Below are 15,202 nucleotides of genomic sequence, written 5' to 3'. Positions count from 1 at the left end.
GAGTTCCTGAAGAAATTACAACAAGTACACAAAGAATTATTTGCAGAGTACCCTTCAAAAATTTCGCCCAAGATATTTGTCAAAAATATCTCTAATGGTACTTTAAGAAATTTAACTAAATATTTTTAAATCAATCTCCTACGGTATTGAAAGCCTTTTGAGTGTTACAGGATGGCTTACAAAGATCTTCATAAATCGCTTCAAGAACTTTTCTGATGATTTCTCCCTAAAATTTATCCGACTTTTTTCTCCATTGAAGGTCTGCTGTAGTTTTTTTGTGATTATTTGACACTTTTAATTAATATTTTTCTTAACTACTTTAAAAAGTTTCCTGAGCGATTCTTCGACGAATTTTTCATGAAATTAAACCATCAGAAATTCCTCTGAACAATTTTTGAAGTATTTCATTGAGAACTCTCCAAAGATTTGTTGTAAAGATTCCTGTTTAAATTTTTTCAGAAATATCTTCTGAAATTCTCTTAGAATGTTCATTAGTCTTGAGCAGTTTCTCCAGTCATGTCTGCAGAAGTCTGCAGTCGTTATGAACACTCCTTCGTTTCAGCAATTATCTTAATTCCGAAGATCTCCAAAAATACCTTCGCGATTTTTTTTACGAGTTGTTAGAGATTACTAATATAATTCCACGAGAAACAATTTCTCCCTCGGATATTTGTAATAAGATTTTTCAGCAATTCAACCAAGAAAATTTCCAAAAATAATTCTTCAGAAGCCTCTCCGGTTGTTCAAGAAAATGTTTCGAAGATTTAAATTTTAGTATTTACTTTGCTTCTGTTCTCAAGTTCAATTCCTGAAAGTACTCCTCGATTTTCAAAGGATACTTCAGAGTGTTAAAACTAAAATTTCTCTAAAGCAGTTATATAAATTTTTCGGGAGTTTCCCCAAATAAGTTTTTTAGTAGGGTAAATCGCCAATTATTGCACATCTAAAAATCGACCCAATTATTGCACACCCTGGTTATTCTTATGAGTGTGCAATAATTGGATCGATTTTTAGCTGTGCAATAATTGGCAATTTACCCTAGTTCCTGAAAGTATTTTTGGTAATTTTCTCCAAGAAATACACCGGAAATTATTTTAGGCACTTTACCAAAGTTTATTCAACTATGTTTTATATCCTGCAAATAAAGAATAAAATAATATGTTAATCAGTCCACAATTCGGGAAGTCTTCCTTTTGTACTTACGGTAGCCAGTATTTATAGCTCAGAAATCCCGCAGGTACGAACAATTAAAAGGTACCAGAGTCATAAGGAATATCGCTTGAGATAGGTAGACATGACACTATGAAGTTTATTCAACTATGAATTCACAGATTTCCATAAATTATTCTCATAATGAATTCATTTCTAAAAACTTTCCAGAAGCTGTAAAAATTTTCGAAGGAAGTTTTCGGAGTTCTTGAGGTAATCTATGAAGAAATACATAAGGAGTTTGTTCAGGCTCCCTGACAAGGATTTCTGGAGCAACTCTTGGACTCTTGAAAAGAGCTTGACGACTTTTTATTAACAATATCCCTAAAAAACATCCAGTAATTATTTCTGTAGGAATTCTAAAATTAAAAAATGTTTGGCGGAATCATAGCAGGAATAATTTAAGAAATAATTTTAAAAAATCGCTAGAAGAATACTTGTAGCTTTTTTAAGAGGAGTCCCAAAATTAACCCCTAAAAAAGTTGTTGATGAGCTTCCTAAAAAATACTTTATGAATTACTCAAGAAATGTGTGGTAGGAACTGCAGGAGTAATCCCTAGATGACGCCATTAAAATATTCCTGTAAGAATCTCTGGACGAATTCGACAAGAATATCTCTTGGAAAAATCCATGGAAAATTTGTGAGAATAAATTCATAAGCGGATCCCTAGGATTTTTCTGGGCGAACTTGGTGAATGCGGGATGTATTTTTGATAGAATCAGTATTTCCATGAGAAATCTCTAGATCATTCCTTGGATAAAGATCCCGGAAGAATCCATGCACGATGTACATGAGAAATTGCTAGAATAATCTTGGAGGAATTCCTGCTAAAATTGCTTGAAGAATCAAAGTTGGATTGCTAGAGTATTTGGTGCAGATTTCCCAAAAGAATTCTGGAAGAAAGGCCATTTTATTTTTTCAGAAATCTCCTGAAGAGATAATCGAAGGAATACTTGAAGGTATTTCTAAAAGAATCCTGAAAGGCACTGCTAAAAATCTTTCTGATAAATCTATTTTAGAGGAACCCGAAATGCTTTCAAATTTCTTCCTCGGACCCCTCCGAGGATCCTTCAGGAGCTCTTCTAATAGTTTTGGAACGAACCTCTATACAAAAAATGAGAATTTCATTGCATGAATATCTGAAGAAACTATTGAAACATTCTGGTACAAATACCTGGAAGAATCTCTGAAATTTAAGAATTTAGAATTCCTGTAGATATTATTTCAGGTCGACAATTTACTTCAAACTGGCAATCATAGTTAAAGCACTGGTCATTGTAACATAGCAATAAGTTTAAAAAAAAAACACCTAAAATGCGTCTAAATCGGTCGTTTTGCATAAAAATAGTGAATAATAACTTAATAGTCGCTGCATACCCATCCCCCCCTGGACGGAAATCTTGGCTACGCACTTGGCTACAAAATTAGGTGAACGAAGATTTTGAAGCATTTTGTTCACAGAATTATTTCTGTTAGTCTGTGTCTATATTTTGAGACGTGTCCCATCCTTCTTGACCCCTCTCCCCTGAGTTTGGTGCGACAAGCCAAGTTCCTAAAGCAGTTTTCATCACCAGCAAAGATTAAAATCATTGAAATAGTGTAACGGGTTCATTTAAAGCACATGAGCGTCCATAAATTACGTCATGCCCATAAAGGGGAGGGGTAGTTCATCCAAGTGTGATGATCTATACCAAATGTTTGAAGGTCCCTTACAAAAAGTGTTACACATGGGGGAGAGGAGCTTTGTTGTTTCATTCATTTATTTAGTTCAACATTGTTATTTACAATAAGACTTTAGGCGTATTATGCGTATTATTTATTATCGTCAATCAAAGTAGACTACATGTTAACACTTAAATCTATATACTGCTATATCTTACAGAGTTAAAGTATATTCTTAGGTTACTACGCGACATTGTTAAGTCTATTGTTTCGCAATGTTGATTATATAAACTCATCATTCGGTTTAGAGGAGAAAATTTTGCATAATTAGTACGACGGTGATTAATAAAAAACAAGTTACGATTCCTCAATTGCCGGGAAGGAGTATAAAAATTTAAACTGTTTAATAGGTTAGGAGAATCAATACGATGCGAAACAATATCGTTCACGAATGAAACCATAGCGAATTCGCGGCGCTTTTTCAATGTCTGAATATCAATGAGCATGCATCTTGATTCATAAGATGGAAGAGGGAAGGATGTCCAGCCCCATTTACGAAGCGCATATAACAGAAATTGCTTTTGAACTGATTCAAGACGTTCTTCATGCGTCTTCATAAAAGGAGACCATACAATACTACAATACTCTAATATAGACCTCACGTAAGCGACGTACAAAGTTTTAATAGTGTATGGATCATTAAAGTTAGAACCAACGCGTTTGATAAAACCAAGCATATTTGTTGCTTTATGTATAATGGTGTTGTAATGATCGATAAAAGTGAGTTTTGAGTCTAAAATTACGCCTAAATCTCTGACCCTATCGCATTTTTCAACGATTTGATTTCCTAAAACTACAGTTGCTTCTTCTGTGTTTCGCTTTCTGCTGAAAGTAATTAAATTACATTTTTTAACATTTAACTGAAGTAGGCTTTTACTACACCATTCATCAAAAATAGATATTTCACTCAGATAGATGTCAATGTCGTTAGCATACTTGATTTCCATGAATAACTTCATATCATCGGCATAGATAAGAATATTTATATGCTTAAGAATGTAGGAAATTTACATATAATATGAAAAGAAGAGGTCCTAGATGTGAGCCTTGAGGAACTCCTGATGTAACTTGGATAGGATTCGATTTTTTACCATTATATCTCACTATTTGTTGTCGATTTGTTAAATATGATTGTATCCAGTTCAAAGATGGTTTATCAAATCCTATTTTTTCTAACTTGAAGAGTAACATAGAGATGTCAATGCGGTCAAATGCTTTGCTGAAATCAGTATACAGAGCCTCTGCATAGTTACCATTGTCCATAGCATTCAAAGTATAATTGGTGAATTCTAGTAAAATTGTAGAAGTGGAACGGCCTTTTAAAAATCCATGTTGTGCATTTGTAATTCTGTTCCTTAATTGCCCAAACAATTTTCTATTAACAATGGATTCAAAGAGCTTTGGAATACAGGAAATTATAGCAATTCCACGATAATTACGAATATCAGTTTTCTTCCCTGATTTGTAAATAGGTACTAAGAATGATTTCTTCCAGATTTTAGGAAATTTGCCGGATTTTAGTGACATATTGAACAGCCAAAACAAAGGAGATGTTAATTCAACAGCAAGCTTCTTCATAAATACTGGAGGGATTTCATCAGGTCCTGCACTTTTTGTGGCATCCAATCCTTTCAAGCCTGATAAGATGTCTTGTACACTTATCTGGTGCACACTAATGTCATTTGAGGGGGCAGGGAAGAATGAAAAATAATGTTGGTCCCGATCCTCTTCTGAAAATGTCGTATAGATTTCTTGGAAAAACGTTGAAAAGAGGTGGCAAATTTCTTCCGGGTTGTTAGCGTCTTTATCGTCAAGTTGCATTTTTGATGGTAGATTGTTTGATTTTAATTTTGTTTTAGTATAATTAAAAAAACTACTTGGGCATGACTTTATATCGCTCTCAATTTTTCTATTATACTCTTCAAGTGCAGAATTTATAGCAATGTTCAACTGTTCACATAAGTCCAGGTATTTCTGCATGTTATCATCACTTCCATGTTTTTTATAAATTTTGTGAGCCTTTTGCTTTCGATTTTTTAAATTCCTGATATTTCTATTGAACCAGATGGGATTTTTTGAATTACCAAAAAGTTTTTTCCTTTTCATAGGTACCTCTTCACGAATAATTTCCATTAGTAAACTGTAAAATATATCAACAGCTTTTTCGACATTATTTTCTTCTCTGATCAGTGATTGCCAGTCAATTAAGTTTATTCTATTTTTTATGTTTTCATAATTTGCATTATCGTATTCATAGATATCCTCATATTCGCACACTGTGGGTCTGCAGTTATTGTGAATAAATAATGAGTATTCCAGTGCTGTATGAAATGCTTCATTTTTCCACAAGGGTGCAATACTTTCATTAACGTAGAAATCTTCTTGGATGTTTGTCAATAGAAAGTCAAGGTAACAATTTTGCCGATTTTTTACATGATTAATTTGGTTTAAGCCCAAAATTGCAATTTTGTCGAAAATAATTGTAACGTTTCATTTTCCCCGACCACTGGAAGCATGATGCCCTCATTTTCAAAATCATGGATGAAGTCAGCATTGCGTTGGTTGAAGTCACCATATATGTGTACTTTCACCTCAGGGGGAAGACCAGATATGATATCTTCAGCATTTTTGAAAAAGGAGTCGTAAGCATGTTTGTTGGCATGATCAGGTGGATAGTACACTGATGCAAATACATGTTTTTCGTTTTCTATATTTACTTTCACCCAAACATGTTCAAACTCTTTGAATTTCGAAGAACAAATAATTTCAGATTTAAATTTTGAAGAGACTGCAATGAGGACCCCTCCTCCTGATTTTCTTTGTGACATAAGAAAATCGCGATCGTCTCTAAAAACGTTATAATCACATCCGAAAACTTCTTCGCTTTTTATAGATTTGTCCCAACTTGTTTCTGTGCCTAATATGATCGAAAAAGATGACGCTAATATGTTTTTATGGATTTGCTTGATTTTTGAAGATCCTCTCATACGATTGAAATTCTGACAATAAACAAGAGCCTCGGAAGCTTTTGGAAGGTCTACATCATGCCTTGCATTATCAGATTCATTAAAGTGTTCATCATTTAAATTTATACAATTCCTATCACAACTCGAATGGTTGCCGCAGTCATTTGAGCCTTCGTCATAGCCTAAATTATTAGCAATACATTCATTGCGTGTTAAGATACTAATATTACCTTCCTCTGTGAAGTGCGTCAATTCTGGCAAAAACACTGGCAGGAGCACCTTCCATTCAAAGGTGCTGGTGCGGCATTTGTTCGTTGTGGCGTATTCGGTTGTCTGTCGCTAGGGTACGGGTTCAGCACTTCTCCTCTCTGGAATGCTATGGTTGGACGATACGAAGTGGGAGGTGGTCTCGAAAATCTTTCCTTCGCTGCTGCTAGTAATTCTCTGTCTAGAAGAGGAGTATTTGTTCTGAAGTCAATATCTCCTGCGGCATTAGTATTGCTACGGTTGTAACAGTTCCTACTGGTATTTCTCTGATGGATGATGGAACATCTGTTGTAGCTCGGCTCATTGTAATTTCTTTCATTAACGGTGGTTGGACGCGGGTGACTTTTATTCATATATTTACAATAAGACTGAGTCTACAACACCACGCCAATATCCCAGGAATTTCTTCGGAATCAAAGGAATTTCCTCGGAATCCCAGGAATTTCCTTGGATCCCAAGAATTGCCTCTAAATCCCAGAATTCTCTTGGAATCCCAGGAATTTCCTCGGAATCCAAGGAATTCCCTCGGAATCTCAGAAATTGTCTCGGAATCAAAGGAATTCCCTTGGAATCCCAGAACTTCGTTTGGTTTCCCAGGAATTCCCTCCCAAGCAGCACACATGTCACAGAAAGGTCATGGCAGCGCAGGTTCTGGTTGCACACCAGTCACTGTCAATTGGCTTCTAACATCGTATTAGAAGCTTAGTGACAGTGACTCGTGTGCAACCAAAAACCTGCGCTGTCGTGACTCATCTGTAATATATGTGCTGCTTGGGCTCGGTATCACAAGAATTCCTCCAGAATTCCCTCTGAATCTTAAGAATCCCAGCAATTTTCCCAAAGTCCTAGAAATTCCCTAGGAATCCCAGGAATTCCCTTGAAATCGCAGGGATTTCCTCGAAAACCCAGAAATTCCTTCGGATTTCTCTTGGAATCCCAGGAATTTCCTCGGAATCACAGGAATTTCCTAGTAGATCTATCTATCTCTTGGAGTTCTAGAGAATCCCAGAAAATCCCTGAAAAATCACAGGAATTTCCACGGAATCCCTGGAATTTCCTAGGAAACCCAGGAATTTCCTCGAAACACCAGTATTTTCCTCGGAACCCCCGGAATTGGCTTGTTTAAGGGTATCCAGATTTTTTCATACTATGAATCTACGTTCTAAACTTAGCTGAAATCCAAATTTTCATAATTTTTGGAAGCCTGGAACTATTTTGAAAATGCATTTTGAATTTGCATGGGGAAATTTTTTGTTCCGTGCGAGCTGTCATTTAATGAAAAAAAAAAACTGTCATTATATTCAGAAAAATAAAAACTCTTTTATATAATAATTTCAACATGAAAACAAAGATACTGGAGTGCAATAAAATTGTGCTATACTCAGAAAAATATGATCTTTCAAACAAGCTATAAAAAACTGCTACATTTTCATCACTAAACAACCCAATTCTCTTTGAATTCCAGGATTTTTTTTTTTGAATCTCCGGTATTTCCTTGGAATCCCAGGAATTCCCTCGTGTTCCCTTGGAATCCCAAGAATCAGTCACCCATAAGCAGTTTGAAATCTTTGGTGACTACATTTGAAAGTGGCAAACGTGGAGAACGTCCAAAAATTACATAACGGAAAAATTGGTCTCTGTAAAACCTCCCCTCCCTCATGTGTCACACTTTTTTTAAGGGATCCAAACACTTGGTGTGGATGAACTACCCGAGGGGGGCGAAACATCCAAATAACCAAAAAAGATGCATTTTTGCTCTTGTAAGATGCATAAAAGATTTCTGGATGAGAAAAGATTTTTTCACATATACAAGATGTATTGTCAGTCTGATGCAAAAGGATGCATCAGATTTTGGAGATGGATCAAGATGTGTAAAACGGTTAAAGATAAAAAATCCCAGGAATCCCAGGAATTCTATTGGATTCACTATAATATTCTTGGTATTTCAGGATTTTCGCTGGAATCCTAACAATTCCCTTTAATTCCCAAAAATTTCATCGGAACATCATAAAATCCCTAGAAATTTTAAGTGTCCATATGACACTCGACCCCCTGCCCAGGATGTGGCTATATCATCTTGGACCAGGCATGATGTACATTTGCTTTTGGACAAAAAATCATCAATTTTGAGCCGTTGCACGGTACCAATCGGTGAAATTCTAGAAGTATCCATTTTAGGCCCTATCTGAACCGGTTCCAAGGTACACGAATGTGGCCATATTCTGTTTCTGGTCCATGGCATTTCGTCCTTTTTCTTTTATATTAAAAATCACGAATTTCTAGCCGTCGGTAAAGTTCTAGATGTGTCCATTTTAGGCCCTATCGGAACCGGTACCAAGCAGACAACAGGTCCATGGCATGATGTACATACATTTGCTTTTGTATAGAAAAATAATGAATATTGAGCCATCGCACAGTACGAGTCGGTTGAAAATCTATAAGTGTTCAACTTAGGCCCTATCGAAACCGGTACCAAGTAGTCGGTTGTGGCCAGATCACCTTAGTGGTCCATAGAATGATGTGCATTTGCTTGTGGATAAAAAATCATGAATATTGAACCGTCGCACGGTATCAATTTGGGAAGTTCTGTAAGTGTCCACTTTAGGTCCTATCGGAACCTGTGCCAGGGTATCTAAAAAAAAATTACTTACGGCCGATTCTCGCAATGCGCAACTAGAAAAGCCATCTCTTCGAAGAGCACCCATTTGGACTCGTACACTTGGTCCACTCCGGCCCCAGATGCAGAGGTTCCATCCACTTTCCGCATTTCTTTGATGAATCTGTCGCGTAGATTTCGCCATTTGGTTTTGACCACAGTTTCTAAAAACATCACTGAATTAATTCAATGTTTTACGTTTTTAACTATCCAACGATTTTGGGCCATTATGACCCAAACAGGCATTAAAATCCTTGGAATGTTAAATAAACCACACCTACCTTTCAAGTTCAATTCCTTCGCCACCGCCACCCAAGCCGCATCTTTTATTTGTGCGTTTCGGAAGAGTTTACTTTTCTTCGCATAAATCGCCGGATGTTTTTTTGACGGCGTTTATTAACTCAAAATTATAATTATTTTGACTGCCGTTTTGATCCGTTGATTCACCTTCCATTGTTTTAACTTTAAAACATTCAAAGATCAAACATAAACACCTTGCCGCACCGCAAATTTTGAAAATTTTCAAAACAAATGCGGTTTTAGTACAAGCCGCACTTGCCGTTCCGCCATTCATTGCGTGCCACCGCATACGTTTACATACATTCAAAAATGACAGCTACCGCAGCCGCACCGTTGCCGGCCCCATTGCGTTCAAGCCTTAAAAGGATAACAAAACGTGATGTTAAGCCATCAAAACCTTTAGAAACGCTTGACCACATTAGCGTAAATTTGAGGCCTGGCCACATTATAGCTGATTTCATAATCTATCTGTGACTTGAAATTTGCCTATAGCGTCAGAAAAAGAACATCGCCCATTTCACCCGACCTGACCCAGTGACCGGAATAACTCCGGCCATAGGAACATTACTGATCCTTCGGCCACGTATAAACTAGATATGTATACAAGTATACTGACAAAAAATAATTGAAATCCTTCAAATATTCGCTGAGCGGTAAGAGTTTCGTTATTATTTTTTCATTCAGGCCTAAACGGGTTAATAAAATTTAAATATTTTTAGAGATCGCCTACCAATACGCCTGCGTGTTGTTGGTTGTTGCATTGTGCGCAACACCAGTCCTCTCTTAAGCCCCAAGCACAATGTGAGCGGCAGCGCGGTACAACGGCTAAACGGCAACCCCATCTTGAGCTACACTCTACTTGTCAAGTCAATGTTGAAAAGGATTTAGTCAACATGGGATTGATAAGTAAAGTATAGATCAAGATGGGCATGCCGTTTTGCCGTTGTACCGCGTTGCCGTTCACATTGTGCTTGGGGCCTTACTCAGTCGGTGCTCCGTTAGAAGCCTGCACTGACATGATGCCACACTATCATGCGGAATCGCAGAAATAGGCTGCCCCGTACAAGATTCTACTCGACGAGAGCGGACCATATCTGGCGAAAGCGTTACGGTCACAATACAGGGAAACACTACACATCTTGCGCAAAATAACATTGAACAAAATTAAGGTGCTTTCTTTAGCCAAGTAGTTAAGGCCCATTCACAAATTCCATAACGCTCAAGGGGATGGGGGGTGTCCTTGAGATGTTACAACTCATACTATATTTGAAAAAAATGAATGTTCATACAAAATTCGTTACAAGGAGATGGGTGGGTGTCAAAAATGACTATTTTTGGCGTTATGAAATTTGAGAATAAACCCTTAAGAGTCCGCGGCTACATAAGCCAAAGCCATGCTGAAGGTGTCTGGGTTAGATTCCCGGTCGGTCCAGGATCTTTTCGTAATGGAAATTTCCTTGACTTCCCTAGGTTTCAGAGTATCATCGTATCTGCCACACGATATACAAATGCGAAAATGGCAACTTTGGCAAAGAAAGCTCTCAGTTAATACCTGTGGAAGTGCTCATCAAACAATAAGCTGAGAAGAAGGCTGTCTCATTGAGGACGTAATGCCAAGTAGAAGAAGATTGATTAAATTTATATCTAACGAAATAAGATGAAAAAGTTAATTCTATCGGAAAATATCCACACCTCGTAAAATTGATCAAAAAAAAGTTATTGCTCTAAAAAAGTTTAATTACACAGCGGAACAAGAACAACCTTTTCGCGTTTGTCAAAGATCAAATTATTTGTCTCTAGTAAATTTGGGCTTTGCTGAATCCGTTCGTGTACTCAGAAATGTTCCAACACGTCACAATTTTGTGCTACTGTAACAGATAGTCAAAGCTGTAAAAAAACACTGATTTATTGATGTTTGAATAAAATTCAAACTATGATTTTTCATTATATTTGACGACTCAATCTTTTTTTTTCACCTAGTCATTTATGTATTAGGCTCATGCGCGCCATTAGGCATTACGGATCCGACTTCTTTTGGTTGCTTTAACAATTTCATTGATGCCTTCTTAACCCGTTAACGCCCAAGGTATACAACATAATAATGTCTATGATGAGGATCCAAAAAAATGTTAAAGGTACCTCCATTGACTTAATTTGGCATTTTTTTAAAACAAGATTAATTAATTTAGAAACGGTAAGCGTAGTAAAAAATCGTTTGGAAACGTTCAACTCTTCTACTACCCAGAAAAGGTTAAAAGTCCAACTATGACAATGCATATCTCAATGCATATATTATTTAAAAGATAGTATACCTAAAGTTTTTTAACAAAAGATACTTTTTTAGTGTTATCTGATACAGGTTTGTGGCACGATAAATATGTAACAATATTTAAGGTAATAAATTATGTTTTTTTGGTAAAAAAAAAAAGATCCGGAACAACAATTCAAATTTTTAGGTTGAAATATATATTTTTGATAACACTCAAATTTGTTTTTCCCAAAAAAAAAACCTCGAATTTAAAATTCGACCCGGTGACATGCAGTTTTTTTCTACATAAATTTGATTATAAAAGCCCAGCAAACATTTTTTTATTGCATTCAAAATTAATTTTATTTCAAAACTACTTAAAGCCCTTTCCAAACTTTTTGCTTGCATTAGCATTAGCATTAAGCATTTCGCACAAAATCGTAGGTGGTACAGTCCTAGACCATTGTATGAGGGTTGCCTCCTTCCTGTCCGTTACCAAAGTCAGAAATTTGGGACTAACCTCTAACTCTAAGACAAGATTGACGCATCCTCCAATAGTCGAGAGCTGTCCTGGCCACGTCCTTGCGAATACTGGGGAATGGGAAAGGATGATTGATTGAACAACCTACTTAAGAAAGATGCAGAGAACTCTACGGTAGACGTTCCTGCCGACAAATACTTAATATTTACGCATTGTGATCATACGCTGCTGATTGTTCTGATCACCACCAAATTCCTTTTTCGAAACTCCTCTGCAATCCGTCGCTCCTCTAATATGAACAAAAGCGTGATCCGTAACTTAGCACTGCCCATCACAATGCACACAACGCACGAAAATTCGTCAAAAAACTTCAATTTGGAATCAACACGCTTAACACACACAGGAGACAAAAAAAAAAGAGCCGCGCGAAATGAATTCAATTGCTGAAGCCATAACAGAGCACTCTCGAGCAAAACGCAAGCAATCGAATAAAAGTAAAGAAAAAACAAGACTCAACAAATGATCTCCGAAAAAAAACACTTTTATCACTTTGAAAACATTTGCCCATGGCATAGCACTTTATCACAGAACATTTGCACGTGGCATAGCACCATTAAAATTTTTTGCCTGCAAATCAAAAATTAAAAGCATATTTTTTTTATTTCCGCGCTCTTCGACAAACAATCCGGAGAAAGTTTAAAGCTGTTCTCTTTCAGTTCTTTTGCGCATAATGAAATTGTATTTGTATTTTTGTCATGAATTGTGTTTTAGTTTGTAACTGGTAATAATTGTTAAACTAGAATGGATTAAACATCATTGGGATCTGTTGTTTTTCATCCAATTAAATGAATAAAACAAAGACTTGTAACTTTTTTTACATCAATCAACTTATAGAAATTCATTGAAAGTTCCTGGATTTTAAATGGAAAGTTTTTTTTACTCAAATTATTTTACAAGAATTACGAAAAAAGTAACTTAAATTTAATGCGGTGACTCGTCAATTCGTTCATTTCTGTCCAAACATCTTCTGCAAACAAACTTAGGTCGAAAAAAAATGTCATCGTTTTGAGCTTTGATTTAAGGTGAAAAATGTTAAATAGTTGGATGTTTCCTAGTTTTTAAGGTAAAACAAATTTTGATTGTTATCTAAAATTCAATTCCTGCTCAACCATGTTCACTAGATATTTAAAAGCAAATTGTTGTCAAAAAACATATCATTGCTTTGCATTTTGATTTACAGACTAAGAGGCTAAAACCCTGAGTTTTTAGTAGCTCTTTAGGCAAAAGAACAACTGTTAACAGAAAGCTTTATTTCTGCCCTGACACGTTGAATAAACTTCTACCATAAATACATTTTCGAAAAAAAAAATGCCATGAATTTTGATTTCCAGTCAAACGTAAGTTTTTGGTTAAAAATGTTTTATGTGTAATCCAAAATAACTATGTTGCTCAAATATGTTCACTGGACTTGTACGAGTAAAATTATACCAAAAAAGCTAGATATCATCGCTATGAATTTTGATTTATATGCAAACAGACCGGAAAACTAAAGTGGTTCGTAGTTTTCAGAGTAAAACAAATTTTGAGTGTAATCAATAATTTATATTTCTACCCAAAAATGTTTACTGCACTACTTCAGTCAAACTGATATCAATAAAATCGCATGTCATCGTTTTGAAATTGTTTAATCAGCAAACAGTTTCAAATAGAGAGTATTTATTTTTCAGTAAAATACATTTTGAGTGTAATCAAAAAACTATTTCTGCCAAAACGATTTCACTGCACTCCAACAAAAACTTTCATGTCCAAAAAATGAAAAGTAATCGCTTTGAATTTCGTTTTTTTTTGGCGTGTTGGAACCAATTAAAATGGACGCATTAAATATTTAACGCCTCGATACGCGTTTGTGTGGAACCTCTTGTTATTTTTTTTTATAGCCAGTAATGGAAAGTGACGAACCATATCTTCTGAACTGGAACAAAAACAAAACCAAACGCTCCCGAGCGTCAGAGCGCTGGTTCACTCGCATCTGTCGGCTCCCGAGTAACTGAAGCTAAAAGTGATTCGCGAACCTGTCGGAGCTGTTCAGAGTCATATTGTGCTTTTGGGAAAAATGCTGCGTCCCTTCCGAGATTTATGGTTTTCAAGGGCTTTTGACTACAAACTAGTAGTTTGCTGTCGATATGATGGTTATACAATTAATTTGTCTGTCAAAACCATAATAAATCACACCTTGCTCGGTTACTCGCGAGTAAAACGCTCCCGAGCTTGTTGCTACTTCTTTTGACATGTTCTCCCGAGCAGACGGGTGCGGACTTACTCACATCTAGCCAGTTCCCGAGTCTGTCATGTTTGTTATGCGTTGGTATACACTCGTGAAGCTGCTTCGTGATGCGAACTTTTCCAGCACTGTTTATAGCTCGTCACACTTCGTAAGCCCTCCCCCTTTTTTGGAGCGTATGGTTAGTAAAATAATCAGGGACACCATGTTCCGTAAAACGCTACGTAATAAATGACGGTCCCTTTCATAATTTTTGGACATTCGTAAATGGGCATTGTTCTAAATCGCCTGATTTTTCCTTCAAGTTTCCAACCTAGTTTTTATTAATTAGGGGCTTCCTACCCCGATCATCTCGTTCCAACACAACTTAGTTTAAAACGTTTCCATTGTTCAATCCAAGGTTTCAAGTTACAGCAAGGTTACATCAAACTAAAGAGTAATGCTTGACTACGATTGAACTCTATCGCTGTTCTTATTTGCAAACACTTAAAGCAAAGGAGGCCCCGGTTGACGTCATAAACTTTTTTCCAAAAAGAACGAAGCTATTTTTCATCCTAAAGCTCTTTTTTAATAAATTAAATAATTGAATATTAAAATCAAAAGTTTCTAACCACGTGGGGTAAGTGAAAATTTCTTATAAGAGATTGAATTTGTCTATGCTCATTAAATAGTCATATGTTGACAAGGTTCACAATTATCATAGAAAAAAAAGAACGTGTTGATTAACAAAAAAAAATCTTACTCAAAGGGTTCAAGGCTAATAGAACTTCTCAAAAAGATGCCACCATATTTTTCGATATTGCAGTGTCTACTTTGAACAGCCGATGTGGATTGAAAAGTCCCAATAAAAAAAAAAAAAAAAAAAAAAAACTGCACGGAGATCCCGTAAAATTTGAATGTAAAGCTTTGAAAATAAAAAAATGAGGGTTTATTCTATCCACTCCACAAAGAAAAAGTTCTAAATGCTTTGTTGAAGGGTTCCACTCCTAGGAATGATTTATCCCGAGGATTCATTCAATGTCACATTAGATTTTTTAGGGTACCGTAATCCGGGGGCAAATTGATCACTGG

Source organism: Aedes aegypti, chromosome 2, assembly GCF_002204515.2.
Source record: "Aedes aegypti strain LVP_AGWG chromosome 2, AaegL5.0 Primary Assembly, whole genome shotgun sequence".
Taxonomy (NCBI): Eukaryota; Metazoa; Arthropoda; class Insecta; order Diptera; family Culicidae; genus Aedes; species Aedes aegypti.
This window is presented reverse-complemented; position numbering follows the sequence as displayed.